The sequence below is a fragment of the Schistocerca gregaria genome, chromosome 1 (genome assembly GCF_023897955.1).
Source record: "Schistocerca gregaria isolate iqSchGreg1 chromosome 1, iqSchGreg1.2, whole genome shotgun sequence".
NCBI classification, from domain to species: Eukaryota; Metazoa; Arthropoda; class Insecta; order Orthoptera; family Acrididae; genus Schistocerca; species Schistocerca gregaria.
This window is the reverse complement of record NC_064920.1, coordinates 531,663,112-531,675,386: the sequence shown is the minus strand read 5'-3', so window position 1 is coordinate 531,675,386 and position 12,275 is coordinate 531,663,112.

Below are 12,275 nucleotides of genomic sequence, written 5' to 3'. Positions count from 1 at the left end.
CACAGGTCACACTCTTGCAAGTAGTTATGAAGGACCAGTCATAACAATTGCTTTCACAGTGACTACTTTAGGCGTTATAATCCAATTGCCGATTCCATGTTTGGTTGCCAAAATACGGTATTTATTTTCTGATTAACCTGCTTTCCCCGACAAAGACGGTAATTAAAAATAGTTTCATACGACGTTCGTGCATCCTTTAATATGCCTAAGAATGGTCACATGATATGTGAAATCAGCGGAAAAGCCTCCATTGCACAAAAAACGTATGCCAGCATATGTAAAAGTGCATTACGTTGCATTTGCTAATGGTGACTTCTACACAGCTTGAGAACTGCCAGTGCATTCGAAAGTCAGGGATAATATGTAATCAGTCACTGGCTGTTGTTTCGTGAAGGAATACATGTCTTATGAAAAATGTTACAATTTGTACATGGGAAAACGTATGCGGCAGCAAGAGGAGTCCGAGGAAACGTCGACATCGAAACGAAGGGAATCAGGGAGGCAATCAATTTTTCTCCCTCGAGGCAACATTATACTGTATGTCTATTGAGGTACCATTGACACACGCTAGTTGCCTACTGTATTTGATGCTTTTCAGGGAGACAGAGAACCACCCACCTCTAAACTTACATGCATGTGACTTAAAGGATAACAGAGAGTGGACGGGGTGATCGATTGAGATGGAGCTGTAACGAGGAAAAATTTAATGGTTGACTGATGATGCATTCTAGAGAAGGAGAAGTTGCTGCAGGTCAATTTTTCCACTGTTCTGTTAGGATGCATCAGTCGCGTGATATAGCCTGCGGTCTACTCGTATACAGCCACGTGTTCTGTAAGTGGTTTAAAGCATTGTCTTCTTGCGATCACTAACGGTAAACCTGTCGGTCATCAGTGGACTTCCATCTCATGTGTGATGAAACGTGACACATTCCTCTAAACGAACTTTGATTTATGTGATGTACTCCTTCCCCTGACGTATCTTGGGTGTAAAATCAAGACGTCAGCGTCATAGCTAAGTTAGCGGTAGGTGCATGTGAGGTACTGCATTCCCCGTGTACACATTTGCCTGACAGGTGGGCTGTTTACAGAATTAGTGAGGGAATGACTTGTAACTTTCACATGGCGGACGCTGCTGCTATGCGTTTATCTGTTTCCTTGTAAGAGGTATTCATCGTTACTAATGATCATTTTATATACAGCTGATGCAGGCATAGTATAATTTCCAAACCGTTATCATATGTGAACAGTGGGCGCTATACATCTCCGGAAAGCTATGTTGTACTCATACCACAGAGAGCCAATGTTTTAAAGAAGTAGTTTTCTCGTTTCCTGTTCGATAACATACTTTATCGTAGAGAAACCGGGAAGAAGGATGTATGTCATGCGCTTGAAATATCAACATTGGGATATTAAAAACGTTACATTCCATACGACTGATAGGCTGGAAACGCAAGCGATCTACCATTATAGCAGAACTCTGTAGCCTTAGGAGTGCGTGTGTTTATGTTCTATCTTACCAATACCTTCCAGGTACTGATCCTAGACTCCAGAACAATACTTTAGAGTTGATAGCTTGGATGATTTACATAAAAATGAGTCGAACTCCATCCGTTTGGAGCTTCTTCGCGCATAAAAATCATTCGTTTCTTGTTCTTCTTAACCATCCGTTGTTACATCACAACACTTTGAAGTCTGTTACTATACATCGATAAGGAGTGCTAAGCTCCTCGACATGGGCGCATCTTGAGATGTCTCGTGCACTTGTATGGGTGAAGACTCGGAAAGCTCCATTCATACACGAGACGTGGAGTGTAGCGGTCTACTTCTGATCGGCTGCAGCTAATTCTGTAATGGTGCTGCAGGGCGGATTGGTTAAAGGCAGTGTGATGAGGGTCTTTCACTCTCTAATTTTACCCTAAGACAGCGAGAATGCTGTGTGACTCTCATACGCAGAGAGATAGATCGTAAATTAAGTACTATGCTCAAGATGTTAGAAATATGTAGAGCTCTGTCTGGTATACTTTGATTTATGTGTTCGAGAATTAACACTGAATGGACGTACTGTGCAGTCACCTATCTACATTCGTAAAGATAGTCGAAAAGTAGAGAAGGGGTGCTTTAGCTATGATACTGAAGTTGGGGAGACATACTGTCACATCATTGGCCGGTGTTGAAATGACTGTAAAATTACTAAAATTGTTCACGCTATCAACTGTGATGCTTATTATTGCAGTACATCGGCGGTGTCTTTTTTCATCCCATTCGTGCATTGGCGTGCTGTTGATTATCACATAATGATTGACTGACAGCGCTTGTTTGAGTTGGGAAATGAGTTTTGTGGGTGGGTGACACCTTCTGGGGGTTGCTAGCACCGAAACAGTGATCGCGTACATGAGTTCAATATGAGGAAGCAGTCGAAAGGGAATGCAGAGCCATAATCTATTCTGTCACTGTAATTGATGAGTTTAAATGTAGAGGTCGTCCATCACTTTCGGACATCAGTTTGGAAACTCTCCACAATGCTGCCAAATTCTTCTGCTTTCCTTATGTTGTAACTGTCTTTTATTTAAAATCATCCACAGTGTGTCATTTTTTGTGGTAGCCACAGTAACAAAATTATTTACACTGTGCGATGTCTAGTTTTCTGCAAGAGGCTTTGGATCATATTGTCTTAATGTCAGTTTAGGATCTGACACAGACCTCGAAATCATGGTAGAAAAAGAAAATGTATGGCAGTGTACAAAGCGTATTAGAAAGCAATGTTTTAAATTACGACACAGGGTCAGAGGGAGCATCTCTTGTGACGTACAGTATAGTCTGTGGGATACAGTCATCATCTTACAGTACGGGTGATGAAACCTTACACTGGTCTGTGCAGTTGATCAATACCACTATATTTTATAGGATCGTCAAATGTGCTCGATGCCTGTACGCATGCGGTATTTGTTTTCGATTTATGGGAGGAGAGAGATGCGTTAAAAATCTTATCTTGTCCTCTATCGGATGAAGTTAGTTGAGCTTTTATAGTTCATAATTTTTCTCTGGCAGATGGAATAGTATAACATTGACAGAGTGTTGGGATGATAGACGTGAATGGACCCTGATGGACGCGTTTCTGTAGTACCTGCTTGTAGCTTCCGTCGAATCATCCAAACACAGTTCTGTCACAGTAACTCAGCTTCGCCTGTTTCTACACGGGTTGCCGAAGGTGGTAGATGAAGCTTTCTCCGACTTCTACTCAGTTCCAACTTACAGGGTGTTTCAAAAATGACCGGTATATTTGAAACGGCAATAAAAACTAAACGAGCAGCGATAGAAATACACCGTTTGTTGCAATATGCTTGGGACAACAGTACATTTTCAGGCGGACAAACTTTCGAAATTACAGTAGTTACAATTTTCAACAACAGATGGCGCTGTAAGTGATGTGGAAGATATAGAAGACAACGCAGTCTGTGGGTGCGCCATTCTGTACGTCGTCTTTCTGCTGTAAGCGTGTGCTGTTCACAACGTGCAAGTGTGCTGTGGACAACCTGGTTGATTCCTTAGAACATAGGATTTTTCTGGTGTTGGAATTCCACCGCCTGGAACACAGTGTTGTTGCAAAAGACGAAGTTTTCAGCGGAGGTTTAATGTAACCAAAGGACCGAAAAGCGATACAATAAAGGATCTGTTTGAAAAATTTCAACGGACTGGGAACGTGACGGGTCAACGTGCTGGAAAGGTAGGGCGACCGCATACGGCAACCACAGAGGGCACCGCGCAGCTAGTGCAGCAGGTGATCCAACAGCCGCCTCGGGTTTCCGTTAGCCGTGTTGCAGCTGCGGTCCAAATGACGCCAACATCCACGTATCGTCTCATGCGCCAGAGTTTACACCTCTATCCATACAAAATTCAAACGCGGCAACCCCTCAGTGCCGCTACCATTGCTGCACGAGACACATTCGCTAACGATATAGTGCACAGGATTGATGACGGCGATATGCATGTGGGCAGCATTTGGTTTACTGACGAAGCTTATTTTTACTTGAACGGCTTCGTCAATAAACAGAACTGGCGCATATGGGGAACCGAAAAGCCCCATGTTGCAGTCCCATCGTCCCTGCATCCTCAAAAAGTACTAGCCTGTCCGCCATTTCTTCCAAAGGAATCGTTGGCCCATTTTTCAGATCCGAAACGATTACTGCATCACGCTATCTTGACATTCTTCGTGAATTTGTGGCGGTACAAACTGCCTTAGACGACACTGCGAACACCTCGTGGTTTATGCGAGATGGTGCCCGGCCACATCGCATGGCCGACGTCTTTAATTTCCTGAATGAATATTTCGATGATCGTGTGATTGCTTTGGGTTATCCGAAACATACAGGAGGCGGCGTGGATTGGCCTCCCTATTCGCCAGACATGAACCCCTGTGACTTCTTTCTGTATGGACACTTGAAAGACCAGGTGTACCGCCAGAATCCAGAAACAATTGAACAGCTGAAGCAGTACATCTCATCTGCATGTGAAGCCATTCCGCCAGACACGTTGTCAAATGTTTCGGGTAATTTCATTCAGAGACTACGCCATATTATTGCTACGCATGATGGATATGTGGAAAATATCGTACTATAGAGTTTCCCAGACCGCAGCGCCATCTGTTATTGACAATTGTAACTACTGTAATTTCGAAAGTTTGTCTGCCTGAAAATGTACTGTTGTCCCAAGCATATTGCAACAAACGGTGTATTTCTATCGCTGCTCGTTTAGTTTGTATTGCCGTTTCAAATATACCGGTCATTTTTGAAACACCCTGTACATTGGAACAATCACATGTGCAAAGATGTAGGGACGGTAGCGCAGATTCTGAGGGGTAGTTGCAAGATACAAAGGGACTACCTAAAACCACGTTGGAATTTTACTGTAGCAGATAGTTTCCAGAAAGCTGACTCATTTTCGAAATATGTGACTGCCAGAAATATGAAATGGCATTGAGATAGAATGCGTTACAAATACTGGAGAAATATCTAGCTGGGGCGGCGAGAGGGAGTCGCAAATGCCGCTTACATACCGCGTTCCTTAGCCAAATTTAGCGATTTTATTACGAGGTTTCACTGTCGGCAATGTGTAACCGGAGTGCTGATTTAATAATACACATTCCTATGATCACCGTCTCGGTATTTATCCGGAAAAACCACCTCATTCAGAGGTAATGTCGTACCTCGAATTATAAAGCTAGTGTAGCTTTTAAAATGGATACTTGTGTGCACCTGTAGAACCAAGACCGCTTGTGACAGTACCATACAGCAGTTGTTGGGATCGAGTTTTTTTAACATCTGGCGGTTTGTAAGATGATCGCTGTCTCGCTATTTGTCTGGAAAACCCATGTGATTCGTAGGTAACGCCATATGTGGATTTATAAAACAAGTATAGATTTGAACATGGATACTTGTGTGCACCTGTAGAACCAAGACCGCTTGTGACAGTACCATATAGTGGTTGCTGCGATCGGGTTTTTTAACATATGAGCCGATTACGGCTCTCTTTCTTAGACACAGTGGTATCACTCACAAGAAAATCTTATGAGACATGTCCACCCATCGCTGATTTCCTCTCAGTATTATTTTGTATCGTAGGTAATCAGTTATTGACGAAGTATTATACTTAGTAGTAGCTGATGTGTGATAGGTTTGCCTTGAGCATTAGGCTTATAAAGTATGTGTTTGTGTTCTAACATATGCAGAGGAAATGATTATGTCCATTCATAAAGAATGTATGGATCTGACGTCTAGCACTGTGATAGCAAAGGGAAGAGTATGTCAATTCATAAGATTGGAACCGATATTTCTATTTCCAGAGCCACATCCGCCAACAGGGTGTATTTCCGATACTTCGCTCATTGTCAAATGTCATACAACTGAGACTGCAATTGTAACATTTAGTTGTAAGTATAGGGATAAAATATATATGTGAGCGATTTCTTAGGTTGATTGATTCTACTTGTGCGTGCTCGGTCTGCAGCGCCAGTGACCTGTGCAGGGATGATTCACGTTTCCTGTTAACAGTAGGAGCTGTCAGAATGGAGAGGCCTATTGGAGCGTCGGAATGTAGATGAATTAATGTGTTGTCCTCTAGATTACTGACTATGTGGAAAATAGAGACTGAATATGGAGGTGCATTTGTGCTGGACAATTATTCCCTCCCATGTAAATTGTTCGGTTGACTGCTTCTATACATATCGCGCCTTTATTTAGTTGAGAGAAGACCGATTGTGGCGTGTGCATCTAGCATGTGAAAGACACGTTTGCCAGTTCTCTAGACATGAGAAACACCTTGGCTGACCTTATAAATTATAGGGATGATTTAGAATCTGCTACATCACTGACATCAGTATTCACGAGTGGAAATACCAGTTTTCTCTATTTTTTTCGAGTTTCTGAGTCACAGATACGACGGGTTTCTAGTTAGTCAGTGGTTTACAGCACACCCCACCTAGCTAAGGTTTCGTGTTCCTAGAATATATCTTTGGAATTATATTGCACGGGCGATACTGCTATGTAAGCAATGTTGATATGTGCTTGATATCGAGAAGTATTGCAGAACTGGTATGATATTCTAGCAAACCATGCAAAATTGGATATCAATACTTTCAGCATTTCGCGGCCCTGTCAGCAACTGTATAAATATTAAATTCAAAATTAACAGCCTCAGTTGCGGAGTTACCTAGATTTACCTAGGTTTCAATTGGGATTACCCAACCTTCTTCGGAATTACACTTACTAACGTTTGTCCATAATGGACATTGTCAAACTAAAAATACAAATACACCAAGTGTCGTCATATTTTAAAAACTTAACTGAAGCTGCCTCAGCCCCACTTCCCGACCGCGATGCAGCAGTCACGAGTGTTGTACTGTACTGTTAAGTTTTTAAAATATGACGACACTTGGTGTATTTGTATTTTTAGTTTGACAATGTCCATTATGGACAAACGTTAGTAAGTGTAATTCTGAAGAAGGTTGGGTTTTCCCAATTGAAACCTAGGTAAATCTAGGTAACTCCGCAACTGAGGCTGTTAATTTTGAATTTAAAATTGGATATGTTCTTGTAATCCCAGAGTCTGGTGATGAGTGTAGAAAAGCGAGCGAGCAAACAAGTAAGCATGTCTGGACCAGAAACAGTAATGTGTTTGTGCCAGGGGAGGGGGGGGGGGGGAGAAGGGAAATGAGGCCAAATTTGCAGAACAGTTCTGAGAGTGACTTTGATCCACTGAGAGCGCTCTGGACATGTGTTGGCGGTGGATGCCCGCCCGACCTCGCAATAAACATCTACTGGTGTGAGTAAACATGCTGTGCTGTCTGTCCCGCGGTATGTGTACAAATGATGCAAAAAGGGCTGATTTTGTATGGCGCAGGATACGAACTGTATGTTTACTACATCGAGACAGTGGGTAGTGATATATTGCTGGGTTGGAGATCGGTTTCATGCTCTGATATTCAAGCTCCTGTCCTCGGCAGGAGAGCAGTGTAATTGAGTAGGTGTCATTCCATATTTGACAATATGTAGGGTATGCGATGATATATTGATGGGTCACAGGTCGGTTTCACATTCTTATATTCAAGCTCCTGTCCTCGGTGGGAGAGTAGTGTAATTGAGTAAGAGTCTTTCCGTATTTGACGATATGTATGATACTTTGTGAGGTTTAGTTGTCGGTGCAATATGGCGATCAGTGTAAAATAGTTTTTTGCTGCTGAAAGTCAGGCCTGTAGAAAGAAAGAAAATGCGGGCGGTGCTTTCCTAGGACTGAGGAGAATCGTGACATATAGCCAGAGTGAGTGTAGGCATACCATAACTTTTTCAAGTGCTGTACAGATGTAGAAGATAACTGCACTGTTTGTGTAAGATGTGTATATATTGCATTGTAAAGTTACTGTGGTTTATGTTGTGGCATGACTAGAGAAGATGACTGTGTTCTATTGTGAGGGATGTTTAGATTCAGCACATTGATAACCGCAAGGTTATGAGAGAGAGTTTTTACATGGAAAATGATGTGCACTGTAGATATTTAGATTCATTCCAGAAGCACAGCCGTCGTAAGGAGACATTACCTGTGCATTGATCGGTGTCAAACTGTAGCAGCAATCATAATAATTAATTGTAGTTACACTGGTAAATATATTCCTGGCTTCCAATATTCTTGTGAGTCTCATATCTATTTGATGATCTATAGAGAACTATGCAAGTTTAACTGTCAATGCAATTTAGCAATCTGTGCAAAATAATTTTCTCACTGAAGGTCTCATCTGCAGAAAGAAAGGAAAGGTGTATGGTGCTTCGATACCAGTGGCATCAGTAATTTGGCAGCTAAATTCGATAAGAGCCAATCATAATGTTCGATTCATTCACAAGACATCCTTTGTGCTGGGATATAGATGTCTGTACATAGTGGTGAGAACGTTTGTGTGTGTTGAAAGCAGGAATGGTAACACATGCTGGATGGGGTATCACGTTAGGGCCACTGGGAAGGCGCTATTTTCGTTAACAGGTTCTGTCAGGGCAAGAATTTCCATGCATACAAGAAGAGACATCACAAAAACTCCTACAAAAGCGCACACTAAGTAATTCTCGTCCACTATGCAATTTACTACAGTCGACTTGGTTGTTACACTCCTGGAAATAGAAATAAGAACACCGTGAATTCATTGTCCCAGGAAGGGGAAACTTTATTGACACATTCCTGGGGTCAGATACATCACATGATCACACTGACAGAACCACAGGCACATAGACACAGGCAACAGAGCATGCACAATGTCGTCACTAGTACAGTGTATATCCACCTTTCGCAGCAATGCAGGCTGCTATTCTCCCATGGAGACGATCGTAGAGATGCTGGATGTAGTCCTGTGGAACGGCTTGCCATGCCATTTCCACCTGGCGCCTCAGTTGGACCAGCGTTCGTGCTGGACGTGCAGACCGCGTGAGACGACGCTTCATCCAGTCCCAAACATGCTCAATGGGGGACAGATCCGGAGATCTTGCTGGCCAGGGTAGTTGATTTACACCTTCTAGAGCACGTTGGGTGGCACGGGATACATGCGGACGTGCATTGTCCTGTTGGAACAGCAAGTTCCCTTGCTGGTCTAGGAATGGTAGAACGATGGGTTCGATGACGGTTTGGATGTACCGTGCACTATTCAGTGTCCCCTCGACGATCACCAGAGGTGTACGGCCAGTGTAGGAGATCGCTCCCCACACCATGATGCCGGGTGTTGGCCCTGTGTGCCTCGGTCGTATGCAGTCCTGATTGTGGCGCTCACCTGCACGGCGCCAAACACGCATACGACCATCATTGGCACCAAGGCAGAAGCGACTCTCATCGCTGAAGACGACACGTCTCCATTCATCCCTCCATTCACGCCTGTCGCGATACCACTGGAGGCGGGCTGCACGATGTTGGGGCGTGAGCGGAAGACGGCCTAACGGTGTGCGGGACCGTAACCCAGCTTCATGGAGACGGTTGCGAATAGTCCTCGCCGATACCCCAGGAGCAACAGTGTCCCTAATTTGCTGGGAAGTGGCGGTGCGGTCCCCTACGGCACTGCGTAGGATCCTACTGTCTTGGCGTGCATCCGTGCGTCGCTGCGGTCCGGTCCCAGGTCGACGGGCACGTGCACCTTCCGCCGACCACTGGCGACAACATCGATGTACTGTGGAGACCTCACGCCCCACGTGTTGAGCAATTCGGCGGTACGTCCACCCGACCTCCCGCATGCCCACTATACGCCCTCGCTCAAAGTCCGTCAACTGCACATACGGTTCACGTCCACGCTGTCGCGGCATGCTACCAGTGTTAAAGACTGCGATGGAGCTCCGTATGCCACGGCAAACTGGCTGACACTGACGGCGGCGGTGCACAAATGCTGCGCAGCTAGCGCCATTCGACGGCCAACACCGCGGTTCCTGGTGTGTCCGCTGTGCCGTGCGTGTGATCATTGCTTGTACAGCCCTCTCGCAGTGTCCGGAGCAAGTATGGTGGGTCTGACACACCGGTGTCAATGTGTTCTTTTTTCCATTTCCAGGAGTGTATTTTAGATAGCCATGTGGCTTCAGTATAACATTGAGAACACTGCTGCCGGCCGGAGTGGCCGAGCAGTTCTAGACCGTACAGTCTGGAACCGCGTGGCTGCCATGGTCGCAGGTTCGAATCCTGCCTTGGGCATGGATGTCCTTAGGTTGGTTAGGTTTAAGTAGTTCTAAATTCTAGGGGACTGATGACCTCAGAAATTAAGTCCCATAGTGCTCTGAGCCATTTGAACCATTTTTTTTCTTTTGATAACAATGCTAGATGCACTTGCAGTGGTATGTAGCTATGTTCAGTGATGCGTCAGCCACACTTCATGCATAGTCCATTAGAATCGCTAGTGAGAAAGCAATTTGTGCTATTCTGGAACGGATTTCTTCACTATCACTCGGCAATAAGCTCTTCGCTGGACCGCAGGTAGAGGGAGGGTTCATGCCAACAGTGGCGACACATGTGCACATGGCCCACCTTGGAGTGTCTGAGCTCTGTAAATAGTTCTTCGTTCCTGTGTGGTTGCATCAGCAATGGTGCCTAGGTAAACACGTATTTCGAGAGGAATTTGTCAGGTAGCAAGAATGAAAGGGATGTCACCACCTCATGCGTGCGGGACCCGAACAGGCACCTGTGTATGGGTTGACAGCTGGTGGCCTTGTTACTTTGTGGGGATGTCAGTAGCCTCCTGTGCGGTCTAGTGGACAGGGGGCTGGTGGGCGGTGTCTGTGTATGTTGTTTGCGCGTCTGTTGCATTATTTTTGAGTGGGTCTGTGGGCTGCGCTATGCATTATTTGGACAGTTTATAAGTTGATTTTGTGTCTGAACATCGGTGTACTACATTATTTATGGAGAGTTTGCATGTCTGTACTGAAATTATTTCGGTAAGTTAGGAGTTGTTTGCGTGTCTGCAGAGTGTTATTTAGGAGTAGTTTACCAATCTGTTGGCTGTGTGATGTGACCCCAAGCATGTCAGAGTGTGTGTTCTGTATCAGTGTGATAAATATACTCCATCCCTAAATAATTTTTTTCAAAATAAAGAAGTACACTCCTTCCTTACTCTCTCCAGCAGCCCAGCACAGGCTGAGTCATTTTCGCTTCATTTTCTCGCTCCAGACCACCATCTTGGATTACATCATAGAAGGGATGACAATGCTCTCTGGTGGTGGTACTGTGTACTAGACCCGGACCTTGTGGCGAACACCCTGTTTCCTGCCATCTTGGATAATGGTACTCGTGTTGTGGCGGCCATGTTCGGTTATTTCACTGATCAGAGCGCCCTCTGGTGGTGGTACTGTGTACTACGTCAGTTAGAGTCCAGACCCCATGGTGTGCAAACTGTTTCCCGCTATTTCCGCCCCCCCCCCCCCAACATATTGGATTACGTCACAGGAGGGATGAGAGTGCCCTCTGGTGGTGGTACTGTGTACTAGGCCAGTTGGAGTCCAGACCTCTCCAGACCAGTCCAGTGCCTCTAATTGTTTAAATAAAATAGTGCATGCAAAATAATAAAGTCTTATGTCCAGCATAGGCTGAGCCCTTTTCCCGGCAATTCCTAGGAAGAGGTGGCGGTTGGATGACTTAGGTTAGTGGATGTAGCTGAAGTGACCTATTTTCCTGCAATTTCCTTAGGTTAGTAGAGATATCCGTGGTGTGTTGCATTATCCTATTGGAGTTCGAACTTCCCGTCATTTTTCTGCAGGAGGGGAGGGGTGAGGAGGGCGGTTAGGTTAGGTTACTGGAGGTAGCCCAATTGTCCTATCTTCCCACTGAAACCCGTCATCTTGAATGACGTCACAGCCGCCATCTTTGATGACGTGCACTATTGCCAAGTCTACATGCCGCCATCTTGGATGATATCATCACTGCCATCTTGGATACATCTTTTGCAACAATGGAGAGTGGGGCCGTAGGAACTTTGCCCTACTACTTTCTATTTCCCGTTGCCTACTTTATTTGCTGTATTTCTATATTTTTCCCTATTGTCAATTAAACTTAATGAATCACGTTATTCAATGATTTCTACAGAATCTTTTTCCAATTCACATGCTCTGGTTCTGTCAAAGATATCCATTCGTATAGTAGTGGATTCCTTTGTCTCTTTCAGTCAGTCGTTGCATACGGTACCTTCTAGATTATCGAAAACTGTGGGTCTTGACTTATTCAAGTTCCATCTCCTTAATTTACTACCGTCTACTGTCTCTTTAGTTGTAAACTGC